We start from the raw sequence: 23379 nt of genomic DNA on the forward strand, positions 1-23379 counted from the left end.
AGTGCAACTTCAATTATATTTAACGAAGCTTATAATTACTTATTAATAAATAAATAATTTAGGTCAATAACTTGTTTTAAAAAATGACATCCCTATTTTATATTAACACTTTTGCCTTTTTCTTTTTACCTGACCTCTCATTTTTAATACTTAATAATTAATTAAGATCTCTTCCAATAATTACATTTAATATAGTAAACTTTAACAAGGCAGTTTGCTATCATTCGTGTCATTCCCAAAGTAACCGCTAGAAAGCGAAAATGAAAAATAATTGTTTCCATAATCGACACTTCTCAACTTTCGACATTGTAATAGCTTAACAGCTGGCTCCAGTCAAAGTGGATGCTTTTATCAAATAAGAATCCTCTTGAATCCAGGCTCAAGCTTCCCATCTGCTAAAAAGTAAGTTATGCAAATCTTCACCTACTCTCCAAGGAAAATCTGCACAGCCTCATATCCGCAGTTCCACCTCCAGTTGGGAGTATAGTTCCAAGAGAGCTAACCCTCGTTTTCAGTTTTTACAGATAGTTTTGTAGGAGAGTTAGGAAAGAAGAGTAAGGGATGCCCCATCCTTAGCAAATTTATTGCCTTCGCTACTTCTGTAACCATTCATCTTAGTTTACAATACCTATTTCAGTTTTGGGATGCGGAAATCCACCAGGAACTCCATTTCCTTGTGACATTCATCAATGAAAGAGAATGATAATGAAAAAGTATAAATTTATTAAGTTTTTTTCTCAATATGTTTTAATACACACTGTTTTCGCGTTTTCTTCTTTTTTCTGTTGAGATAATTTTCACTTTGTTTCTAAGTAAAAAAAAAAAGCTAAATTAAAAAGTATTGATTTCTTTATTACCCTTATTTCTATTTGAACAGAGAGAAAAAGTGGGCAGATAGCGCGGCTTTGATGAAAGAACTCCAGACAGCGTGGAATAACAACCTCCGATTCGCGATTGTTCTTTGTAAACAAGACTGCAGGAGGAATGATTTTAATTTTTTTCCATCTTTTTTCGGTTCCTTTAATATTAACATTTTTTTTTCTGTCCTTCCCTTCCTCCCGAAACTGATAAAAGTTTTCAACAGAACTTTTTAACAATCTACCTCAAGATTTACTGTCCGAATATTATCATACTATATATTTCTGCAACTTGGAAATGGCGGAAATCTAATTAAAATTCTATTTTTACCCTTAGTACTTTTTTCAATGTAGGGTCAGTCTCCAGCGTCGCAAACGCTGTCAAGGCGCTAATTAAAAGAAATCATATTAAATTCGAGACGTAAGAAACTTAATTATAAAAGAATTGATTCGGAATATTTTTTTGTTAGAGCAAAATTTACTCATAGAATCACAATTGCTAGCCGGCTAGGTTTTGAAGAGGGCACTTTGAAGGCGAGAGAAAGGAACATGATTTGCTAACCCCTACACGAGAAATAAAGAGATGATTTCGCGTAAAGTCAACGAGAGGGAGGGCGCCCTTCGAGAAGCTCGAAAGAAAAAATTCAGAAAGAAATTATTAGCACAATGACAAAGTATATCGCTGCCCTAAAGGGATGGTGATGATTGAGTGAGACTTTAAGCCATCATCAAGAATGCCAATCTGCCAATTATGAAGAATCATTCTTTAAAAATACAGATTTTTCAAAATGTGGGAATAGATTGCCCACTACATTTTCTCAAAAAGGAAACAAACGTATTACGAGCTGACTTCCCCAACTTGTAATCCGCTGTAGTTAATTACAAAGCATGAGAACTTAGTAAATCAATAATCAACAAATTAATGAGTAAGTTTTGAAAATAAATCACCATTGCCAGCAGCAAATAAAGCAGATTAACAATGCAAGTTCCATTAAAGGGTTTAAATAATTAATTGTAACATAAGTGATATTTAGTGGAGGTTATTTGACGCTCGTCTATTAATTAACAGATAATTTATTAGGCTTTATTCACGCCATTACTATTCAGGCTTTACGCGTGGTCTAAAAAAATATACTCAGTTTCATATTCTTCCCTCCAACTACTGGTTAATAGTATATAATATCTTACGGATGTTTGTGAAATAAGGTTCACCTAATGGAGATGAAATTAGTTTATGATTTCTTCAACATAAGTAGGGTTATTGTGAATGTGATTATTATGGATGTTAAGGAAACCAACCATACACAGACAATGGGAGTGATAATCAGACTAAGGAATGCCAGTCTGATTGACTGTGTAATGCTTAAGATTGTTAACTAACAAATGAGACAGACGGATTTATAAGTATTTTGAAAATCAAGCTTCAATCACTCTGAGTGGAGCGAAGATTTGTCTCGATCACTGTGGCAGGAATGACTTTAAGTCCAGGAAGGGACAAAGTCAACATTTCTACCTGTTGTAGTGACGAAAAGAGGTCGAATATCGTCTTACTGAAAGATGGCACCTCTTTAACAAAAGAATCAAAACTGGTACTAAGAACTAGTCAATTTAGGTCAATAAGGTTGAAGTCTTGTCGTTAAACAATTCACATGGACTCCTTTATTCTCAAGACAATCATTCTAATCACTCCAATAACCTGACTCTTAATCTTTTTAAGTGAAAGCCGTAGATCATAGCATTGTTTTCTTTCAGCATCCACTTCAAGTATGATGGTAACTGTGCTTCTCGCAAACATCATCATGATCTCCCATGCTCGAACCTGTGCAAACGACATACGACTTCTAGGATAGTTTCCTGCATGGACTGTTTTATGTACCATAAATTTATTAGTTGGTTGTCATGTGTTTCGCTCAAATGAAATAATTTTATTTATTGCTAAGATTGTGCCAATAATTTACTTCTTAGGCTGATGTAAATAAACCATGAAAGTTTTAAACCTGTCCTATTTACTCCTGGATGCTTTTTGTTTGTTCAAAGATCATAACATTTCTTTCTAATCATCAGTAAAGGAAGTGGAATAATAAATTTCCAGACTGAATTATTGATCTGAGGAAGTAAAATGCAAACAAGTATTTTTTAGTAAAATTTTCTCTTTGCCAAATTTTTCATTGAACTTCTTAATATTGAGCGGAAAAACTTTTTATGTCGAGTTACTCTACTCAGTAATAAAGGAAAATAAAATAAATAAATAAAACAGACTCCTTCAACTGTAAATATTTAATGTTCAATGAAAATGAAAAAAATATCATCTTTTAAGATACCTAATTTCTAAAATAACAAAATCCTCTCATAACAAAATGCAACATTTTTTTTTTTAATTTAATTTTCCATTATTACTATTTATTGAGAATGTGCTGTAGGGAATGTATGTCTGGTCCCAGGAGGGAATGTAAACTTGCGGGGAATATTAGCCGACTTGAAGTATTGATCTGGCTCTAAATAAAACATCACCTCCAGGTGCACAAATAGATGGTGTTTTTTTTTTTCAGTCTTCATATCTATATCTGTACTTAGTACAACTTGCAATTAACCCAAATTAGGTTTTCTGGTTTCTGTACTTTACTTTTTTTAAATATCACCGGGTTCTTTATTTTATCTCACTCCTTGAGAGGAGAATTATTCTTATAATTTTTGATATCTAATTTTTCACGGAATTATTCGTTTTATGGTCCCCTGAGTCTGAAATTAGCTTTGTGTTTCTGAACAATCTAGCTCTAAAAAGAAAAGTAATGCAATTCCTTACATTATTTGGATTTTTTCTGAGAGAATTCAACCCTTAAATCACTCAATCCTTATCTATGATTTTATTTTGTGTACTTTACAAACTTTAAGTACTCTAACTCTCATTTGAATATATTTTTTTGTTTAATTTAGATGATCATTGTACGGGTTTACAAATGTTAATGTTAAAAGTGTTAAAAATACTTCTTAAATTTGTTGTTGGAAGCAAGCAAGTAAAAGAAAGTCGAATGAACTTTGCTATTTAATGATAAATAATTGATAACACGATATTTGTGATAATTATAATTAGTCAGATAATTGTATTGAAAGCAAACAAGATATTTTCTAGTAACGTAAACTATGTCAACATGTTCTGAGTACAATAATAATTCTATTCACTAATTGTAATAAATCCTTTAGAATAAAAGCAAATATACAAACAGCACAATTGGCAATTAGAGCTTCAATTAAAATATTAAACAATCTGATGGAATATTTGTCAACTATTCAAAACAAACAATTTATGGGATTCCTCGCGCATATTCATGATCTAGAGAATAATAATATGAGTTTACGTAAACATAATTTAACCGAAAATAATTGCTTAATGATGATCATTTTTAAGAGTTCATTTTAAAGTTAAACGAAAGAACTATATTATTCAATTGCTCAAAATATATGTTTGATTCTTCCGTTCTCTGTATTCTTTAAAAACTATTTAAAGCCACATTCAATAGTTTATTTACTGTTAGAGTGTTCGCTAGTAGAAGTTGAAGCTAGGTAGGTGTACCTCGCCAGTTCGATTCATTCGGAAAACTTGTATAATAGAGTATTTTGCTGAGGTTAATTTATTGTGCCACTTCGTCTGCTGTTCACCTCAGGAGTTTTCCCCTGAATAAGTAAATCTCTCTCAGGCAATATAATAAATGCAACTAACTGACACATCTACGTAGCAGGTGAAATGAAGTTGAAAAAAAGGGGGCTACATTATTTTAGGTTCTAAGCGATAAAAATACACTGAATAAAAAAAGGCAATCTATTAAGAAGTTAACCTCGAAGTAAGAGAATCATCCATGCACCAGACGGTTAGATTGAGTGATTGCCCTTTTATCATCCTTTCTAACAGATAACAAATTGTACGATAAAGAAGGTGCATAATTGTTCAGGAGACTGTGATTTCTACTCTGTACCCTACGCGGCTACATAAAGGTGAGAATATATCTACTACGTCACTTTAATTGAAGCAGTGGACACCTTTTTTTCTTTTACTAAGCCAAAGGCGGTTAACCTTAACTATAGGAGACAAAGAAAGTCAATCTGAAGCGATAAAGTATCAAAATGTAAAAGAAGAAAGTACAACTTGGCACATACGGAAGCGATTCGCTTCAAAGTCAGAATTTTGGAAATTACTCAATTCTCACCAATGCTATGCGTATAGATATCGTACTATTCAGTTACAAGGCTTTTTAGAGGGAAGCTTTCCGGTATCCCCCCCCATCTGTTCCTATAAGTAATTCTGCCAGAGAAATGAAAATATTCTTAACAAAGACTTAGCTTTTTTATGAAAATAAAAAACTTTTATTTATTTATTTATTTGCAACTGTCCAAAAATATACATTTAGCAAAAGTGTTATAGAATGAAACATTTGATTGTGCCACAGAGCAATGAGGTCACGTGGCCAGCGCATTTTTAAGCTACGTGGAGGATTGTTAGGATGGGACGATGTGGATAGTGGAAGGCAGGTCTGTCTTCGTAATGTTAATGTCACCCGAATACAATTAGTAGTGTTAAGTTTAATCTTCCATGTTCTGCACCAAGCTTCTCTGAGCTCAAGGTGTTCTTGGACAATGTTAGAGACTTAAAGTGGATCAGGGTGGGAAGATAGTATGGCGGTGTCCATCGGCGTAGGTTGTGATTAGGGTTTGGGGATGGGTAGGGATGTCAGCAGTATAGATGGTGTATAGGATCGGTCCAAGTATGCTGCCCTGAGGCACGCCGGCGTGTAGATTGCATGAAGGTCAGAGACCTCTCCATCGCATCTCACTCTGAAACAGCGATCGGTAAGGTAGGACTGCAGGAGTAGGTAAAAAAGAGTGGGGAGGTTTTTTTTAAGTTTAAATAGTAGTCCTGGGTGCCAAACTCTGTTGCCAAGCCTGGGCCACGTCGAGGAAGACACGCAGGCAGTATACTTCTTGTGTTCTAGAGCCGAGGAAATAGTGTCGACGACTCTGAATGACTGTTGGATAGTGGAGTGACGGGTGCGAAAACCAAGCTGATGGGTAGGGATGATATTTTGGACTTCTAGGATGGGGATAAATCTCTTGAGGAGTAATTAAGAAAATAAAAAACTAAAAGGATACCATAAATATGCGCTTCTGATGCATTAATTTTGGACTCGCACTTTCAGCATCACATTTAATTTTCATTGTGATAAAACAAGGTAGTCGAAATTTGCAAAACTTATTTATAGTAAGTTTTTAGAAGGAAAAATTAAGAAATGAACAAAATATTAGGCAATCACTTGAACCTCATAACTATTAAAAAATAAAAAAAAATACACATTTTTTCTTCTAGAAGTTGCACTTTGAATTTAATTGTCTAAGCTGAGAATTGTCTGAACTTCTATAACCTTTATAACCAAAATCAAGGGCAAAAAAGTACTTGGTCTTATACTTCAATTTTCATTGTTAAAAAGCTCGAAAAGAAACTAAAACTTAGTGAAGAAAACATTCCATTAATTAGTTCATAAAAAAAGAAGTTTTACAACGAAACTTTTTCAAAAATGTCAAAAGACTTTATCGATTCATGGATAAAACCAGCTCAATTACATTCAAATATATGCTTTGTAAAGTGGCCTTAGTTTGTGGATATATTGATGACACCGTTTTGAATATGAATCCAATTAGCATAGATTGCAGTAGACAGTGGAATCGTGAGCCACAATGCTAAACTCCCGACTGATTGTCTGTCTTCAATGTGTTCATTGAAAGCGGATGTAATACCTCTGGGCGATGAAGATACCGGGTGTGTGTTAACAGTTTCTGTTATTGAACTAATCAATGGTACAACACTAACTCGGCAACTTCAAAGGAACTGTGCACTTGTGCTGTTCACAAACTTAATTAACGAAGTTGTTAGTAGGTATGTCTTTCAAATAAATCTTTGATGGGATTGATTAGTTAGGAATTGTGTTTTATCCTTCAGATTGTGTTTTTGGGTTTGTGTAAAATAAAAGTCTGGCCTGAAATTCTCTACTTTCAAAGATTCAAACTCTGAATTTTTAAGTGAAACTTAGGTTAACTCAACCAAAGGTTCTATTTACGACCTTGATATACAGGCCACTCTTCCATCACACTATTCATATATTCGTCCTTCATCCCGGCAACGTGACCACCCGCCCAATTCTTTTTCACTTTCTGCATGATTCAAGAATTTCCAGCATCCTTCATCATCTTAAAAAAAGTAAAGTAATCGCCTATTTTTTCAGGCGGGGCTTAACGTCCAACTACCAATTAGATGTCGTGGACGGAGGCGACTAGCAAACATACTTTACTGTAAATTTCTTTTATTAACCATTAAATAAAATCCAAGGCCTAAAGACCGGGAATCGAACCCAGTACCACAATACATATTAGCTTCGCAGGTCTCGCCTCTAACCGCTCGGCTACCGTGGCGCCTTCATCATCTTAAATGCTTCATTCAATCGCTGAACTTTCGAAGCTTTTTTTTAGCTAGACACTTAATTTCGGTGAAAGCTCAATTTTGACCTCTTGCTCGGAGAATGAGAGAGTGGTATTATTGAGAAAAGGGACGCTATAAGGGACGCCAATGGACGACACGCCAGCCATCAGTAGTGACTTCAGGTGTAATATTAAACAAGTGCAGCCCTCATAAAGAAATCTGGTTACACCAAAGTGCACAAACATAAACAAAATAAAAGCATATGGTCTTAACATAAAGAGTCTCCCACTGAATCGTAATAAATTTCTGGATAAATAAAAAGTTTATTTCCAGTATAAAGACAAGGTAAAAGTAAATAAATGATTTGAAGTTATGAAACTGTCAAAATTAGAACAGAACAGTAATATCCCAAGCGAAGGTTAACTACTATACAGTAGTTACTTAATCGTATTGGACGAGAGTATGCAGTAGAATTTATAATTTTACATACACAACTGTATGTGAGAACGGATATGTCCGGTGTCGGCCAATGTTCTCACAAAGGACCATTTTGCTCTAGTTCGGGATAGTTCATACAACTATAATGATAGTTTTTGTGGCCCAACTATGGTTAACTTCCTGTAATGCGACAGATCTGTGTTCACTGACCGCTCTACTTAATCAAATAGACATGCATCTCTCTTTCTATTCATTATTCTTATCTTATACTCCGTTAAATTATTTTTCTTTTTCTTTTTTAATACGGCTTTATTTCAATACTTTGTAGGAAATCGTACATAACTTTTTAAAATAAATACGTACAGTAATTTGATATTGATATTAGTTATCAATTAGTTATGTTCGTTTGCTCCTTGAGCAGAACAAGGAACACCAAATAAAGAGGTACAATAAAGTTTTGATTTGTATCTTAAAATAAACATGAATGCTATTAATGCAACTTGACTTAAACCACGTAATAAATAATGGCCAATATAATTTAATTCTAAACCTAATTCATTTTCCTGTATTCTATATCATTTATCAGAAATAAACCTTATTCCATATATTGGTTCTCCAAATTTTCATTTCTCTTTACTCTCTGAATTCTCAGTTCCACCAGAAATACATTATTTTGGCATCTATCGGGAAAAGATAATTATTTAAACATAGTTCATTTAGTGTACCACAATTTCCTAAATTTCGCGAAAATTTCCCATTCATGAAGTATTTATAGCTGCAGGAGCATTACAACAGTATACGTACTTCCTTCCATTCCAGCAGTCATTCCGGCCTGTTGTAATTACATAATAAAATCAATACTTCAATTAATTTTGCAAGTTTAATTATAATTTGTATTGTATACTATGAGTATTGCGATGGTTTCACTTATCGATAAGTACCACTTCTGTTGGCTAAAATTCGACAACTGTATAAGCGACTTGACTGTTGCTATTTTTCAGTTTTCCTTTTTAATCTACCTTCTTATATGCCTGTTACGTTTATTTGAATCTTCTTTTTTTTGAAAGCGGACTAATAAGTTCGACTTCCCTCCAAATTGTTACTTCAAGTGGTTGCTACTGATCCGAAGTACTAATGAATATTGTAAAAATTGCTGGGATTCTAAACCCACGTGCATACTTGTTGCAGATGTTCATACTGTATCACTTCGATAGGGTGTTTTATTTTTCAAGCACTTTGCGACTACAACATATCCAGGAATTATTTTACAATCAATCTAGCGTTATTTTATCACATAGGGTACATCACATAGGGTACATCACATAGGGTACATCACATAGGGTACATCACATAGAGTACATCACATAGGGTACATCACATAGGGTACATCACATAGGGTACATCACATAGGGTACATCACATAGGGTACATCACATAGGGTACATCACATAGGGTACATCACATAGGGTACATCACATAGGTATACGAGTATATCTCTCACCCTGAATGTTCCAGAATCTCCGGAATGTTCTTTCCGACACATTATTATTTTTATTTGCTGAACGATATTCCTACTAATATCTCCAAAAATCTTTTTAGGTGTTCAGAAGTCGGTTTCAAAGGATGGATCCTTGCTTCTGCTTCGTACATACATAGAGAATCGCCACCTCGAAAACTGACTAAACTATTACTGCGAGAGATAGTGTATGTTGAATCATTTCAATCGCTTTACGGTTCTGTCTTTTCTACTATTTCTCTCAAATATTCTCAACGCATGTTTTTAGGCGTCCTAGGCTGTACTTCGAACAAATTTAACGAGCTGAACTAAATTTTTGTACAATTTTATTTTGGCCGATTCCCTCTGAAGGAAGTCTACAACTGATTAAAATTCTATTGGTGACATGACCCAAGGATTCAGGTCGAAATTATTTAAATGGAATGACACTTTGAAAGTTGAATACGTAAAACAGTGGCTATAAAACTAAATCTACTGTGACCTAAAAGATCTACGAGGGATCCCTAAGGAATCAGGAGTTTCAACCTAGAATGTAATCGTAAAATGTGCGCAATGGGTAAGAACGAGAACTCAGACAGTACCACTTAATCAATTATTCTTGAAAGCATGATGAGAATAAGTCTTAAAACAGATAAAGAGAACTGTAGCTCTTGATGCTGGCAGAGTAAAAACCGCCAGCTCTATCTAGTGTAATCCTCGGATGGGGAAAATTCTTCTCAAATGCTGCCTTTAAATTTAGACCAAGATTTTCTTAATTGAACTCGCTGTACTTTTCTTCTTCTTATAAAGATATTTCACGTTTCCGGACCTAATTAATGTTAAAGGTAGCAAAAAAGAAATGTTCTTTAATTGAAATAATATTAAGAATAATTTATTTTATTGCAAAAATTCAAAACTTGCAAATCATTCTAATTGAAATTAAAATTTTTTATAAACAAAGACTTTTTCTTTTCGTGGAATCTTGTTGTTGATGAGTTAGTGTAGTAGAAATCAGTATAAGAGCGAGTCAAAAACACAAGTACTTTTTAGCAACCATTCCGTTTCAACTCGTATTGTGAAGCTGTAACTTAGTAGCTGATAGTTTCGCTAAATATATTTTAGCATTATCTCTCTATAATGTACCACTGAAAAAAGATTATAGGCAAGAAGGAAGCATAATGCTTCTTTAAAATGTTGTATATTAAAATTCGCATCTATAAAATATGTTTCTAAGATTCTGGTAAATAATAAAACATCAATAGTCTGTATTCAGGATGTTTGTCAGTCAAAATTAAATGTTCTGCGGGAAATCTAACCAATGAGATCACAAGAGAACCTGATCAGGAAGTGCGACTTTACTTAATGTTCTTTTCATTAAAATCTCTGACAATTTCCTTAAACCTATTAACCACATCCTGGAATCTTCAAGGAGTGCTGAAGGGGAGGAGATAGCTAGAAAATGAAGAGTGAATGAATACGAATTAGAGGTGAATGATTTGGATGTTAACGGATTGGCAAGGAGCGATATCATCTGCTTTAGATGGTGAATAATTAGCGTTCAATATGAGGCTGTCGGCTGGCTGAACAGGACTCAAAACTGCAAGCTAAAAATGTAGAACCGGCATTGTGAGCGATCTACAGAACTTTACTGAGTGTTATGGCTCTTGACTAGCTTAGACTAGTTGAGCTAGTAGAGCTAACTTGGTCTTATTTCTCTTATTTTACAATAATAAGTAAACTTCTCCTTGACTAAACTTTGGCTGGAGAATTTGGGCCAAGAAGCAGGCACACTGGGCCTATGGTAGGCGACAGTTCTCCTCAGGAGAGACGATATGTGACGACTTTCCGTGACTATTACCGTCAAAGATTTGTCTGAGTAATTATACACAAGAAACATGAAACACCTGCAAATTCTGTCATTCGTTGGATGAAAATCCTATACCCATTCTTGAAGGCTCCAAGCTATTATTGAAGTGGGGGTTTAAGGCAGTGAGCTGGTCCTGGAAAGAAGAGTTATCGCAACTTGTAACCTTTCAGACTCTGAGTTTTCTCACTTAATCCAGTTCAGTAGGGAGGCACGATAGATCTGTGAAATTATAATCCATTTTTTATTGATCTTCGGAAAAGATCAGCAGTGTATGTTCGAGTTACCTTCACCCTACAACTGTGTAAGATTCTGACTTTATTGTATTTCTAATAATGAACGGCTCTTTATTTTTTTTAAAAATATCTATTAAATTCATTCTTAAATTTCTGAGTTCTTAGAAATTCATATGGTCAAAGAAATATTCGACTGTATACTGATTCGACTGATTCGTTTCTTCGGCAAATTACTTTTGAGCACTATCCCAATTGTTAAAATAATTCTTCGTAAAACCTGAGGGAATAGTAAAGTAAAGTAAAGCCAACAGAATTATAATACAATACCTCAATGAATGATACGGAAAATGTGGTCAGGGAATTTCTCTTAATTATGATTAGAAGAAAAAAAAGGAAAAATAGGTTACTAGTTCCGCAAAAACCAATTACTGTCGGTACAATTGTTGTGACTTTGTCAATGCACGAATCAAAATTGGGGAAATGTTCGCATACAGTAACTCGGTAAATTATACGTTTCATTACAATATCCACACAATAATAGCAACCGTATAAAATTACCGAGTTTCATGGAAATAGCTAGAAGTATAGAACGGATAATTAACACGAAATTGTTACGATAAACGGAAAAAGTAAATTAGATAAATTTGCAATCAATCTATCAAAAGCAGCTTTAATTGCTTTACCTATTTTCAAATAACTGGCGGGCTAGCAACAAATGTTCAGCTTTCATTCCTTGATTATGTATGTAGCTTCCAACGTACTTGATTAGGGTCTATTTAGCTCAAATTGGAATTTTATAGAATAGAAGAGGTTTTTCTTTAGCTAACTTTGATTTCATATTGTTAGTTATATAAAAGCAGGAAAGATTGATTTAATTTTAGAGCTGATGACACCTAGACACCCAAAAAAATGACCTGGCAAAATGTTTTTTTGATTTCAGCTGAAGCAATTTTAAAAATAAACCATAAAAATTGAAATTTTATTGTTAAAACATTTATCTTCACGTTCAATTATTTATTTTTGTTTTATTTGAAAAACAAGGTCAATTTAAGGCAAAAAGAGACTTTAATTATTAAGTTTAATAATGTTTTATTCAATTAAATGAACTGGAATTGCTTGAAAGTTGAATACAAGTTGAAAACAATAGAAATAACAAAGTTCACTTTCGAACTAAGCAACTGAATTTTCAATTTAACTAAGTTCTCCAAGCTATTTTCAATTAAAAACTGAGAATTTACTATATTAGTGAAGTATAATTATTGAGTAAGTTTCTGCTCCTGTTTCCAATATTACTTGAAACAGGCGTTTTTCACTCGTCAAGTTCAACTTAGCTGTCGCCACCTTACGGCGAAGTTACATACTACTTTAATTACGTTTTTCTTCATTATTTTAAGAAATTTCTCCAAAACTTGCAAATTAATTCCATGGAATAATGAAGAAAAGCTACAATTTACTTGATGACATTCTTCTTAAAGTTATAAAAACTCAACTTTCTCTTATTACAAGTACGAGAGGGAATAAGATCGTTCAAAAATTTTTGTACTTAAATCAGAACATTCATATTTTTTATAATCTCTGCAACCAAAAAATTTTTTTTTTCACTGTGTTCGTGTGTTTTAACAAAATACGATAAAAAAAAAGTCTCAGCAAGTTCAATCTCAATTTTAAGTTTTGATATTGTCGCTTCCGATATGAAAGTTTTTAACCAGAAATGCTATTTTCCGAATTTTCTCGTAAAGTATTTTCTTCAACCTTTAATCGACGCTTATCCATTTAAAAACTTCATCACTTGTATTTAAAACTTTTTTTCCCAGAAAAGTTGGGATTTTGAGAGGTTCTTAGAGAACAATCCTTAAAGTTAACTCTTACTTGTCTGAATAAAGGAATCCTAAGTTTTGGGTGAATCCTATGTTTGAAAAAAATCTCTAAAAATTAAGTGCAATTTTACAGAATTCCGTTTTTTTTTAAATTTGACATTATGCCTATTTAGGTCACAGTAAAAATCTTCTTCGCCAACAGTAACCTAGGAGTGTGTTCAGACGATCAGTGGGAGAGTGAGATATCGTTTTGTAGGACACACGCTGAGGTCGGGTTGCCATTCTAGGGGTTACGCTATTCAACCAGAAGCCTCAATGTCATAACCTTTATGAGCAAAAATGTCTAACCTCAATAACTTCTTTTCTCTAGCTTTATTGATAGTAATCTTCAACACAACTTCTAGTAAAGCACTTCGTTAAGGAGAAACTATGTTCAAAGCCAGTGAAGGATATGGTAATCTTTTCTTTCGTTGGTAGTAAGCTGCTATCTTTAACCAAACATGGTGTCACTAAAGGTTATCTAATGTCTCAGATTACTCAGTACAACACTGAATAAATTTCCCTTACAGTGTACTCTCAATAAACTTAGCAAGTTAAAAAAATAATAATAAAATACATAAAATTACAAAAGAAAGTAATTTAAATTCCAGTTAGAGTTTGCAGAAAACTTCTAAAGGTTGAAAAACCGTTGTATATTGCAAGCTGGAAATAAATTAAATTTGATGGTAAACATTGTGACATTATGAATCTCGTATTGCAACTAATTATGTTTACTCTGTTTAAACAAATGACTACAACACGGATGTAACTAGTAGTTGGCGGCTGCGACCAAGTAATGGAAGCAATATTAACATATATTTGTTTGTTTTAAAGAATATATTACTACAGAGTAATTATTTATTTATATTAATCGAAAATTATTTATTATAAGTAAGCTAACTTTACTCAAAGTTAGCGTTAAGCAAATAGCGTTTAAGTTTATTTATTCTTGTAAGTATCAGTCCCTAGTTCACTCGTGTCAAATTCAAAAGATATCAAAAGAGCAAAACGAGGACTCACACGAATCTATATTCCTTTAATTTCTACCTGTTTTTGTTTGTTTGTCTTGTGTTCTTTGAATGGACCATAATTTGGGAAAATTTCAGAATTTAGTCAATATTGTTTCGATATGTGTCAGCGATGACCTTCTCTAGTATATTTCGTCACAGATAAGCAAAATAATGCTAGTTTAATGCAAAAATGTTAATGAATATCCAAGATTGGGAACAATTATTCAATTACCCGTAGGCCTTAAAACCTCACCTCTCTCTCCCATAATATTGTAAAATTGTTGATGTTTTCAAGAAAAATAGATCTCTTTTTTGCTTCAATTCGACATCAATCTACTTCATTCTTCAGATGCCCACCTTCTTCAGATGTTCTCCAAGTCAATGCTGTACTTTCCTGAGAACCTCCCCAAAATGAATGAATAAATTGCCAGAATACCGTTTAAAGAATATTGTCACAACCATTATAAAGAAATCTGCAAACAATTTTAATACACTGAGTGCAATTCCCGTTGGCGGACCACTTGCAATAACATCCACACTCACAAAGACGATGCTCGTATTCAAGAAACTTTAAATAAATATAGAACAAACAATATCGCAAGATCGTCGCAAAGACTAATTAGTGTCGGAATTTAAATTTATACTTATTGCGAATTTAAATCAGTTTGAAGCAAATTTCTGGCCAGTGCACAGGTATGTATTAATGTATTAAACCTTAAAAGAATAAAACACTACTGCTTAATGAACAATTATCTTTTCCTGAAAAATATAAATAAATGAAAGAATTTAATTAAAATTAGGTCTAATTATTCGTGATCTAATGAAATAACAGGTTTAAGAGAATAACTTGACGTCGATCTGCCAGATAAACACCTGTCTGGATAGGGATGCTGTCTAGAGAGATATCTTAATGAAGCTTTTAGTGGAATCGCAATTCGCTAATTGATCTAGATTTCGTTTCAGTATTCTAATTTTTGGTTTTCCTCGGCGCATGGTGGACATTTTTTTTTGTCATTTATTTGTGAATCAGATGATGCAGAATAATCTCATCGCTTTGGAGCAAAAATAAAAATTGACAAAAAACTAAACGAGATAGAACGTGGAAAAAACAAGGATCGTTACTCTTTTATTCTTATGAGATGAAAAGCTACTTCTTTTCCCTATTCATTCCACTAAAGGAAAATAGGTTTTCTGGAATTTCCTTCAATCGGTACAGCTGGCATTCAATCTCCATTTTGTTTTTTTTTGTGTGCAGATTATAAATCTTATTTTCTTTTCATGCTTATTCCTATTTCTTGCTATTATTGCTCAAGAAATAAGAATAAATGTTATTATTGTGAGAGAGTGTATTTTGTTTACGAGAAATGACAATGAAGTTACAATTTGAGCTGTTCATCTAGAGCGATAAAATAAATCAAGATAAACGTACATATGGGCAGAGATTAGCTGTTGCATGCAGTGGAAATCAGATAGCCGTTAGTGAAGTGTTATCTACTAGAAACATGAAAATGGTAACTGCAGCATCTGGTTAAGCATCTAAGAAGATAAGCAGATGAATGGGATTACAGGGAACCTAAGAATGAGAAATGCGAGAAGTCTTAACAGACCATACAACATGTGCCAAACGCGGGTGAACTAAATCCAACTTGAATGAATGAACCACTTTTACGGAGTTTAAAGGTGCTTAGTTGATGAACTAAATAAAAATGATCCAGATGAAGGGACACTTGGCTGGCTGATTTTGTCTCAACTTTTATTGCCTCATCCCTGATTGAGGCCGATTCAAAATGATATCTTTCAACTATTTGCAGTTATTCCGATTTTTCTGTTATGATAACCTCACAAAAAGACACAAATAAATCAAATTGCAAGAACAATTTTTTTTACTAATGGAACCTCATAACAAATAGTAGTAGTGGTGAAGGTGCCACCGAGTAGCCGAGCGGTTAGAGGCTAAGTCCGCAAAGCTAAAATGTATTGTTGCCAGTAAGCTTCGATTCCCGGTCTAGATCTTGGATTTTATTTAATGGTTAACATGAAAAATTTATAGCAAAGTATTTTATAACCACCTAATCGGTACTAATCGACAAAGCCTGCCTAAAAAAAAAAGGCATTAATTTACCTATTTATTTAGTTCTACGATTGCGCAATACTTTCTCTTACTATTACTGTGTGAGAAATTAAAAGGAAGAGAAAGCGTAGAGAGCGAATACAACTATTTATCGCAAAACCCAACCATTACATCACTATAAAAGTACATATGTACACTTAGCAAGGGCACTTAAGGTGGGGTATTTATCTTAACTTTGCCTTTATTAGGTAATAGTAAAATCTAATCAGTCACTCTTTTTGCTTAAAAGAGAGTAACTAACTCATATTCAACTTCTTTGGAAACTTATAATTTATTACCGAGAGATTATGATCAAGAAAAAGTGGTATTTTATGAGTAATAAAATAGAATATTCAAAATGAAAAACCATTAAAAAAATCCTTATTTTAAACGATATTTAATTTCTTTCTTAAAATATTTACGAATGAAAAATATTACTTAATGAAAGTAAATTTAAAGTGGGTTAAAACTTGACATCTTTTGCTATTAATTTTAGCTGGATATATTTTTTCCTCTTTTTTAAATAAAACTAATGAAAAATCTGTTACAGTTTTCAGCAAGGGTTTCAAATATGATTGATGATGTTTTATTAAAACTAATATGGCGAACTTAGAAGACAGTCACCGATTGAAAAAACTTCTTCGAATCTGTGCAAACAGACCTCTAAAAGTTGTGCACCATTTTTCATCTTCCTTTCTTAAGTGGAGTTTGGTCTTGAGTTTCACTTCCAATATTTAATTATAGACATCAAATTTTAAAACTTTTAGGGATTCCATTTTAGGGACAATTGAATTTATTTCTATTTCAACAACCTCTTTCTCTTCAGTTTTTATAACCAAATAAATAAATATAAAGGAGAATCATTAGTAATCAACTGCCAATCGATTCTACTGCTTTTGGCCACATCAACTAACGTCCATTCTTCTTGGTTCAGGCATGTCTCTTCTGTGATACTTTCTCTTCCAGTTGAAGACGCTTATTGCTGGATTATATTCCGGGAGTTAATCTTCAGAAAATGACTTGAACCGACAGACGCTCGTTTTCTTGCAGATACATTGCAGAATGACAAAAAGGAAGGTAAGTGATGCGGCGAAGAGGAGAATACACGTGTTTTCCTTTGCCCTACTGCTATTTCAGGCTGACTGATATTATGAACCCAGTCAGTTCAGAGTTGCGGTCACCAATGACCAAGATCAAATCATATTCTGTTTGTTCAGCCACATTCCTTAACTGTCAGAATTCGTATTTTCCTAGATTAGCCTAATTTTATTCACATAATCTTTTTTTTTAAATTTATTTATATTATTGTTTTCGAAACTTTTTGCAACATTATGTAAGAAAAACAAATTGATGAAGCAACCTTCTGTTGGCCTCTAGTTTAAACTCTAGTCAAACGCTGTTGATTAACTAATAATTTGCAACCTCGAATGTCAAAGTAATGATGAACTGCTTGGTTTTTCCTTCTGTTTCAATTTAGTCTAATCACCATATTCAATGTAAATATCTAAATATGGCCATCTTTAAGTAATGATTATTATTATTTAACAAGATTTTCGTAAGTCATTTTATGCTTTCTTAGCGAAGAGATTTGATAAATTTTGTAAAAAAAGATTTACCAAGATTTAATTTAGGTTTACGATTACCTTATAATGATTGGCTTCTTTTTTTCAAGCTTTTTGAAGCCATTATTTATAAAATGTGCTCTTATTTTAATTTAATTCTTAACTATATTGAATATTTTAAATATCTATATTATTATTTTATTATCTATTATATTGTTGCAACAAAATTACAATACAATAGGCTTTATCTTATCCTTGTTGCAGTGAGGAATTATTGCAATTCTAATAATGTGAAATTTCCAAAAAATGCATGTATAAATATAATTTTGAGGACAATATTTTCTAAGGTAGATTTCCTTTTTCTTGTTCAATGTTTAGCGAGCAGCAAACGATGGAAACGCATTGTCCAAAATCTGCAATTCCACTTAGCACTGTCATTCGACGGGTTCGAAGTCCTTTTCTGTACTAAGAGGTACTTCTTTTACTTTCATTTACCCCCAATAAAACGTTTTCTACAAATTATTGTGAGCCCGGCGACTATTATAAGGGGTAAGACCAGGAATGGAACCCAGCACCACAATACATCTTAGCTTTGCAGGTCTCGCCTCCATAGTGTTGTAATTCTCAAATAAGGTACAGCTGCTCTAATTAGATATTTTATGTTTTATTTTTTCGGAATAATAAAAGGTCCGCTTAGTATTCACTTCAGAGTTTGGTTTAATAGCTTTTTTCATTGAAATATAACAATAATTTAAGCGGACACTACTAAAGCCTGGAAGAACCATTCACTCCTTGAATCTGAACAAATTTATCTAAATTGCAAACAATGCAGACTCCCAGTTGAAGGAACATAATCATGCCTAATCAATCACCAATATTCTTTTTTATCTTAAACTTATATGAATGAAAATACGTCAGAAATGATCTTTTTGCATATCTTTAGTGCGTAACATGGAAATGAAATATTGCTATTTTTTCTACTTTTTTTTTTTTAAACAAATGTTTCCAATTTTTTTGAAATGCCCAGGCCCACCATTAAACAGATAAATTTTTATTCTTTGTTACGTAAATAATATTAGCATTAATTTAATTTGTTTTTATGTCTTTATTAATCAATTAATTGGTTATCAATTATTTCGCTATTCTCAATGAAATATCGTATTTCTTTAAAAATATCGTCATTAAAGATCAATGTTCAATAACACGTTTTTTTTTTTTTTGTGAGAGTGTATCTACGTCAAAATTTAAATTGTATCCAAATGTGAATCTTAAACTATCAGTCTTAAAGTTTTGGTGAAAGAGGTCTGATTGTGGCAAAAAAAGATTTTCAATCTATTTTTAGGAATAGCTTCTTCTCTGTCTAGGCTCTTTTCAGAGAGAAATCTGAGCTGAGAACTCCAATTATCCCGCTGATTGCAGTTTTTCAGCTCATCGGCCATCTGATCGTCCCATTTTCTTGCCCTTTATAACTTTTTGCCAGGAAATTTGAATATATTTTTTTAATTTCAACATTATTTTAAATATCAATCACTTTGTTCTTCATGTTTTCTTGCAACTTCTAAAGCTCTCTAGTCGACATTTTATAAATATTGGTTTAATCAATGATTTCCTTTTAAAATATCTGACACAAAGTGAAAAATTGTGTTGTCAATGAAAGAAAGCACCAATAAATGATGATTGATTTTGATGTCTAAAGTTTTCTCTAATAAAAAATATTTTTCACGTTTTCTCATACTCATTTATATTCTCATTTGTGAGATTGTGAGATTATTTACTGTACATTTTAAAAAAAGTAAATTAAATATGACAGACCCTTAATTTGGTAGACGTTGAAAGTGAAGAATATGTCGAATTTCTTTAAAATTATTCGTAAAATATTAAAATAACTTTTTAAATGTTTTTTGAGTAGTTAATTGTTTAATTAAGAGATAGTGTGAGTTTAATTGCAGAATGTAATAGGTGTAATATATATTATTATTATTATGTCACTGTAGAAATAAAACTGAAACGCTGAAGTGAAGTATAGCCTCACAAAAAAAATGAAGAGAAGACCTTTGGATTTAGTCTCCTGGAATGTGTATCACAAACAGACGGGAAAAGTGGAGTCCCGTAAGGACTGGTTACGAGATTCTAGGTCTCATGGTCTCCGAAAAAGATATAAAAAGCGAAATTTCCTTCTTCGGGGACTGAAGACGGTGGAAGTTCTAGGTTTCGATTTCGCTTGCTTCTTTTAGATTTTCTCGCTACATCATAGTTTCTGATTGTCTGGAAATGGGTAGAGTGTGACAGTGAACACTGGCCGAATACCGGCAGTTGTTCTGAAAACGCAACTGTCTTACAATTAAGGAATGTCTCACATGTGCAATTAAATTCGAATTTAATAAAAGTTGCACTTTACTGCCCGTTCTGATTCCCCACTAAAGTCAAAGATTCGAATCCGTCTAGATGCCCCAAGAGTTTCTCTTTCTAATAGCCTCTTTATCGGGCATTGTTCTCTGTGAGAGAGATCACTGACTGGAGGCCTGCTGTGCTTAAGAGGAGGATGACTTTGAAAAAAAAAAAAAAAAAAAAAAAATCACGACAAGTACACTACTTATAAATCAACAGAGAATAATGTATTATGAAAAAGTTACTCTTAACAAAAATGTTAACAGAAGTACAAATAGGGGAATAACTAAAAATACACCTGTGAAACCATCTTTTGAAGAGATCAAGGCATTGATTACAGACTGTAATCAATAAACCTCCAGACTAGTAATACATTTTTTTATGGGAACATAGATATAAAAAAAGACAAAATAGAGAGAAAATAAAAACCATGTGAAAAGAAAGAGAAAAGCTCAGATTAGAGAAAAGTTTAAATTAAAACTAGATTGGCACTTTAATAAGAGAGCAAAAACTATAATGGAACAATAATCGGAAAATAAGATCTCTTTTTGCCTTCTGAAGCATGTGTCATACATCATTTTGTAAAGAAAATACTATCATTTATAAATGAGAGAACTCTTCGGATTCAAGAGTATAAACTAAGTTCAAATATTTAATGAATGTCTTCATCTCCATCAAATAAATTATTGCTAAAATATATGAATCATCAACTACCTCATTCATGATAAGTTTTGCTTTAATTTTATTCCCATTCCGTTTAGTTTACTGACTCTTTTTTCAAAGTCATTAAATCCTGTTTCATAATCTTTATCAGTCACGTACAAAAGCCGGCGGATTTTTTTTTTTTTTGTTCAAAGGTGACGCGGGTTTTTATTTTTTAACAGTTTAGACTTGTGGAACTACTCAAATCAGATTTAAAGTGGAATAAACAAAACTATCGTGGGTTCATAGATGTTATTATCAATACATTTATGAAACACTCAAAATCTATTTTGGGACAATTGTTTAAGTCCTGTTTTTTAAGTAGTTGCTGTTATTGAATCAAGATTTGTATTCCTTTTCGGGAAAACAAATAATTGCTTTAAAAAAATTAAGTAAATAAAACCAATTAGGAGTTTAGAAACAAATAATATTGAAACATAACTATTTCTTACTTGTTTAAATTTACCAAATATATTGGTAACGCTGAGGTAGTTAGCTGAAATATTCTCGTATAAAACTGTCAGCAGTAAACTATTACTAATTCACTCACAACACTAATAAAAGACTGAAAACTAACTGAAGAGAGACCACCGCTACAGTCCATCGGCTCTATTATCCGCGCCCCACTCCCCTCTTGTATGCAGAACGAAATCTTTTGGTAGGGATTAACAAGGAGGTATGCAGCACATATAAATATCAATTTATGTATGCTACTGCAGTTGCCACAAGTGCAAATTTCCCCGATCCTGAAGGTTAGATACACTTTCTTTGGCTAGATGAATTTTCCGTTTTGCTTTTCCTCTCTCTTTTTCTTTGTAGTTGAAGATAATTTCTTTTGTTGACGGAAGTTTATCTGGATTTCGAATAATCCATTATTTTATTTATTTATATCTCTTTAATAGTAACTTTTTGGAATGAACATTTTACGGCCATTAACCCGTGCACTTACCAAAGCGTTTTTCTGATTGAAATATTTACTTAAAACCATGTTGTTCGTTAACTACGAGTATCTTAAGAAATTTCAAATTTCAGATATTCAGCTGTTTTAAGAATACGCATTGTTTGTTTGCATAACCTTTATAGTTTTACCAGTTCTTTAATCCGAAACGCGAAGTGACTAAGAAGCGCTTTTCGACCGATTTTCCCTTACGCCTTTTAACTAGGACAAAGCGCTGTTGAGGCAACATGAAAAATAAGGTTGTTTGGCGAGCACCAACAGTATTAGTAAAAGCTCTGTGCAACATTGGTTCCAGAAAAGTCTATCTTGAGACATTAGCCTCGACTTATGTACCGGTCGACCTTCGCTAACCGAGAAAGTTGCTTTAAGAATCATCTCCTGACATAAGATGACCATTTTGAAACGATTCGGGAGATCGCAGAACAATTGGACGATACTGATGCTGTGAAGGGTTTATAGTCCGTAGCAAAAAGTGTAAAAACCCTTATGATTTGAACGATCGGTTAGAAAGTCTTAAATTGGGAGGTTTCTTCTTCGCTGCGTTTATTCAACTATAACGGCTCATTAGTGGATCGAATCACGACTTTTCACGCAAAATGGATCATATATGACAGTAGAATACCTGGACAGTGGTTGGACAAGGCTAAGCCCCCAAATATTTCCAAATGTCAAAATCCATTAACAAAAATGCTTACTTTTTATTAGACGGCAAAGGATGTCTTCCGCTAAACATCTTTCAAAACCAGTGAAGTTACAAGAAACGTAGTTTTAAGAAATCGACGAAATGAATAATAAAAATTAACCAACAACCAGCGTTAGACAACAGAAAAGCTCCGATCCGGTTGCTTGACAAAGCTCGGCCATATGTTTCACAAATAATTGTCCTAAAGTTGAATGAGTTGGAAATTGAAGTTCTGCCTAATCCTTATTATAATCCTCAGACTTCTGGCCAATATCCTTGAAATCCTAAGGACATAATATTTACTGTAATTTTCTTTGCCAAACATATGCTGACCGTTTCCTGTAACTTTCTGTACTAAATTAATTAGTTTATTATGTTGAATATTTAGTTATAATTTATAAACTAGATGATGTAATAGATGATGATGCGATGATGGAGTCTTAAATGGAGTTGTATTTGGAATAATTAGTTGTACATAGTCTGCGTCATGGTAGTGCCACTATCTAGTAAAAACTATTATAAATACAATAAAAAAATGATTACAGTATAAGCAGTTGGTACTACACGTTTACCTAATTAAAGTAAAACACTTTTGAAAACATAGTCTTTACTTTACATCTACTTTAATACAAATAGTTTCAATAAGAAGGTGCCACAGTAGCCGAAATGTTAGAGATCCTGTTGAAAATTATGGAGACAGCAACAGTAAGAAATGATAGAAACCTAGTTACAGCCAAAATTCTGTACACAAATCTAAA

At 32.9% G+C, this 23379-nt stretch overlaps 1 protein-coding gene across 1 annotated transcript in view; it reads right to left on the minus strand.

The window, feature by feature from the left end:
• The window catches only part of LOC141454521 (organic cation transporter protein-like), a 55798-nt gene extending 34205 nt beyond the window's left edge, over positions 1–21593 (minus strand). The window contains exon 1 of the mRNA XM_074128848.1: positions 21434–21593. The gene's annotated coding sequence lies outside the window, so the exon portion shown is untranslated. The remainder of the gene's footprint in view (positions 1–21433) is intronic.
• Between the last annotated feature and the right edge of the window lie 1786 nt (positions 21594–23379).

The sequence above is a fragment of the Rhodnius prolixus genome, unplaced genomic scaffold (genome assembly GCF_049639745.1).
Source record: "Rhodnius prolixus isolate KJV_2025 unplaced genomic scaffold, Rpr scaffold_1, whole genome shotgun sequence".
Classification (NCBI taxonomy): Eukaryota; Metazoa; Arthropoda; class Insecta; order Hemiptera; family Reduviidae; genus Rhodnius; species Rhodnius prolixus.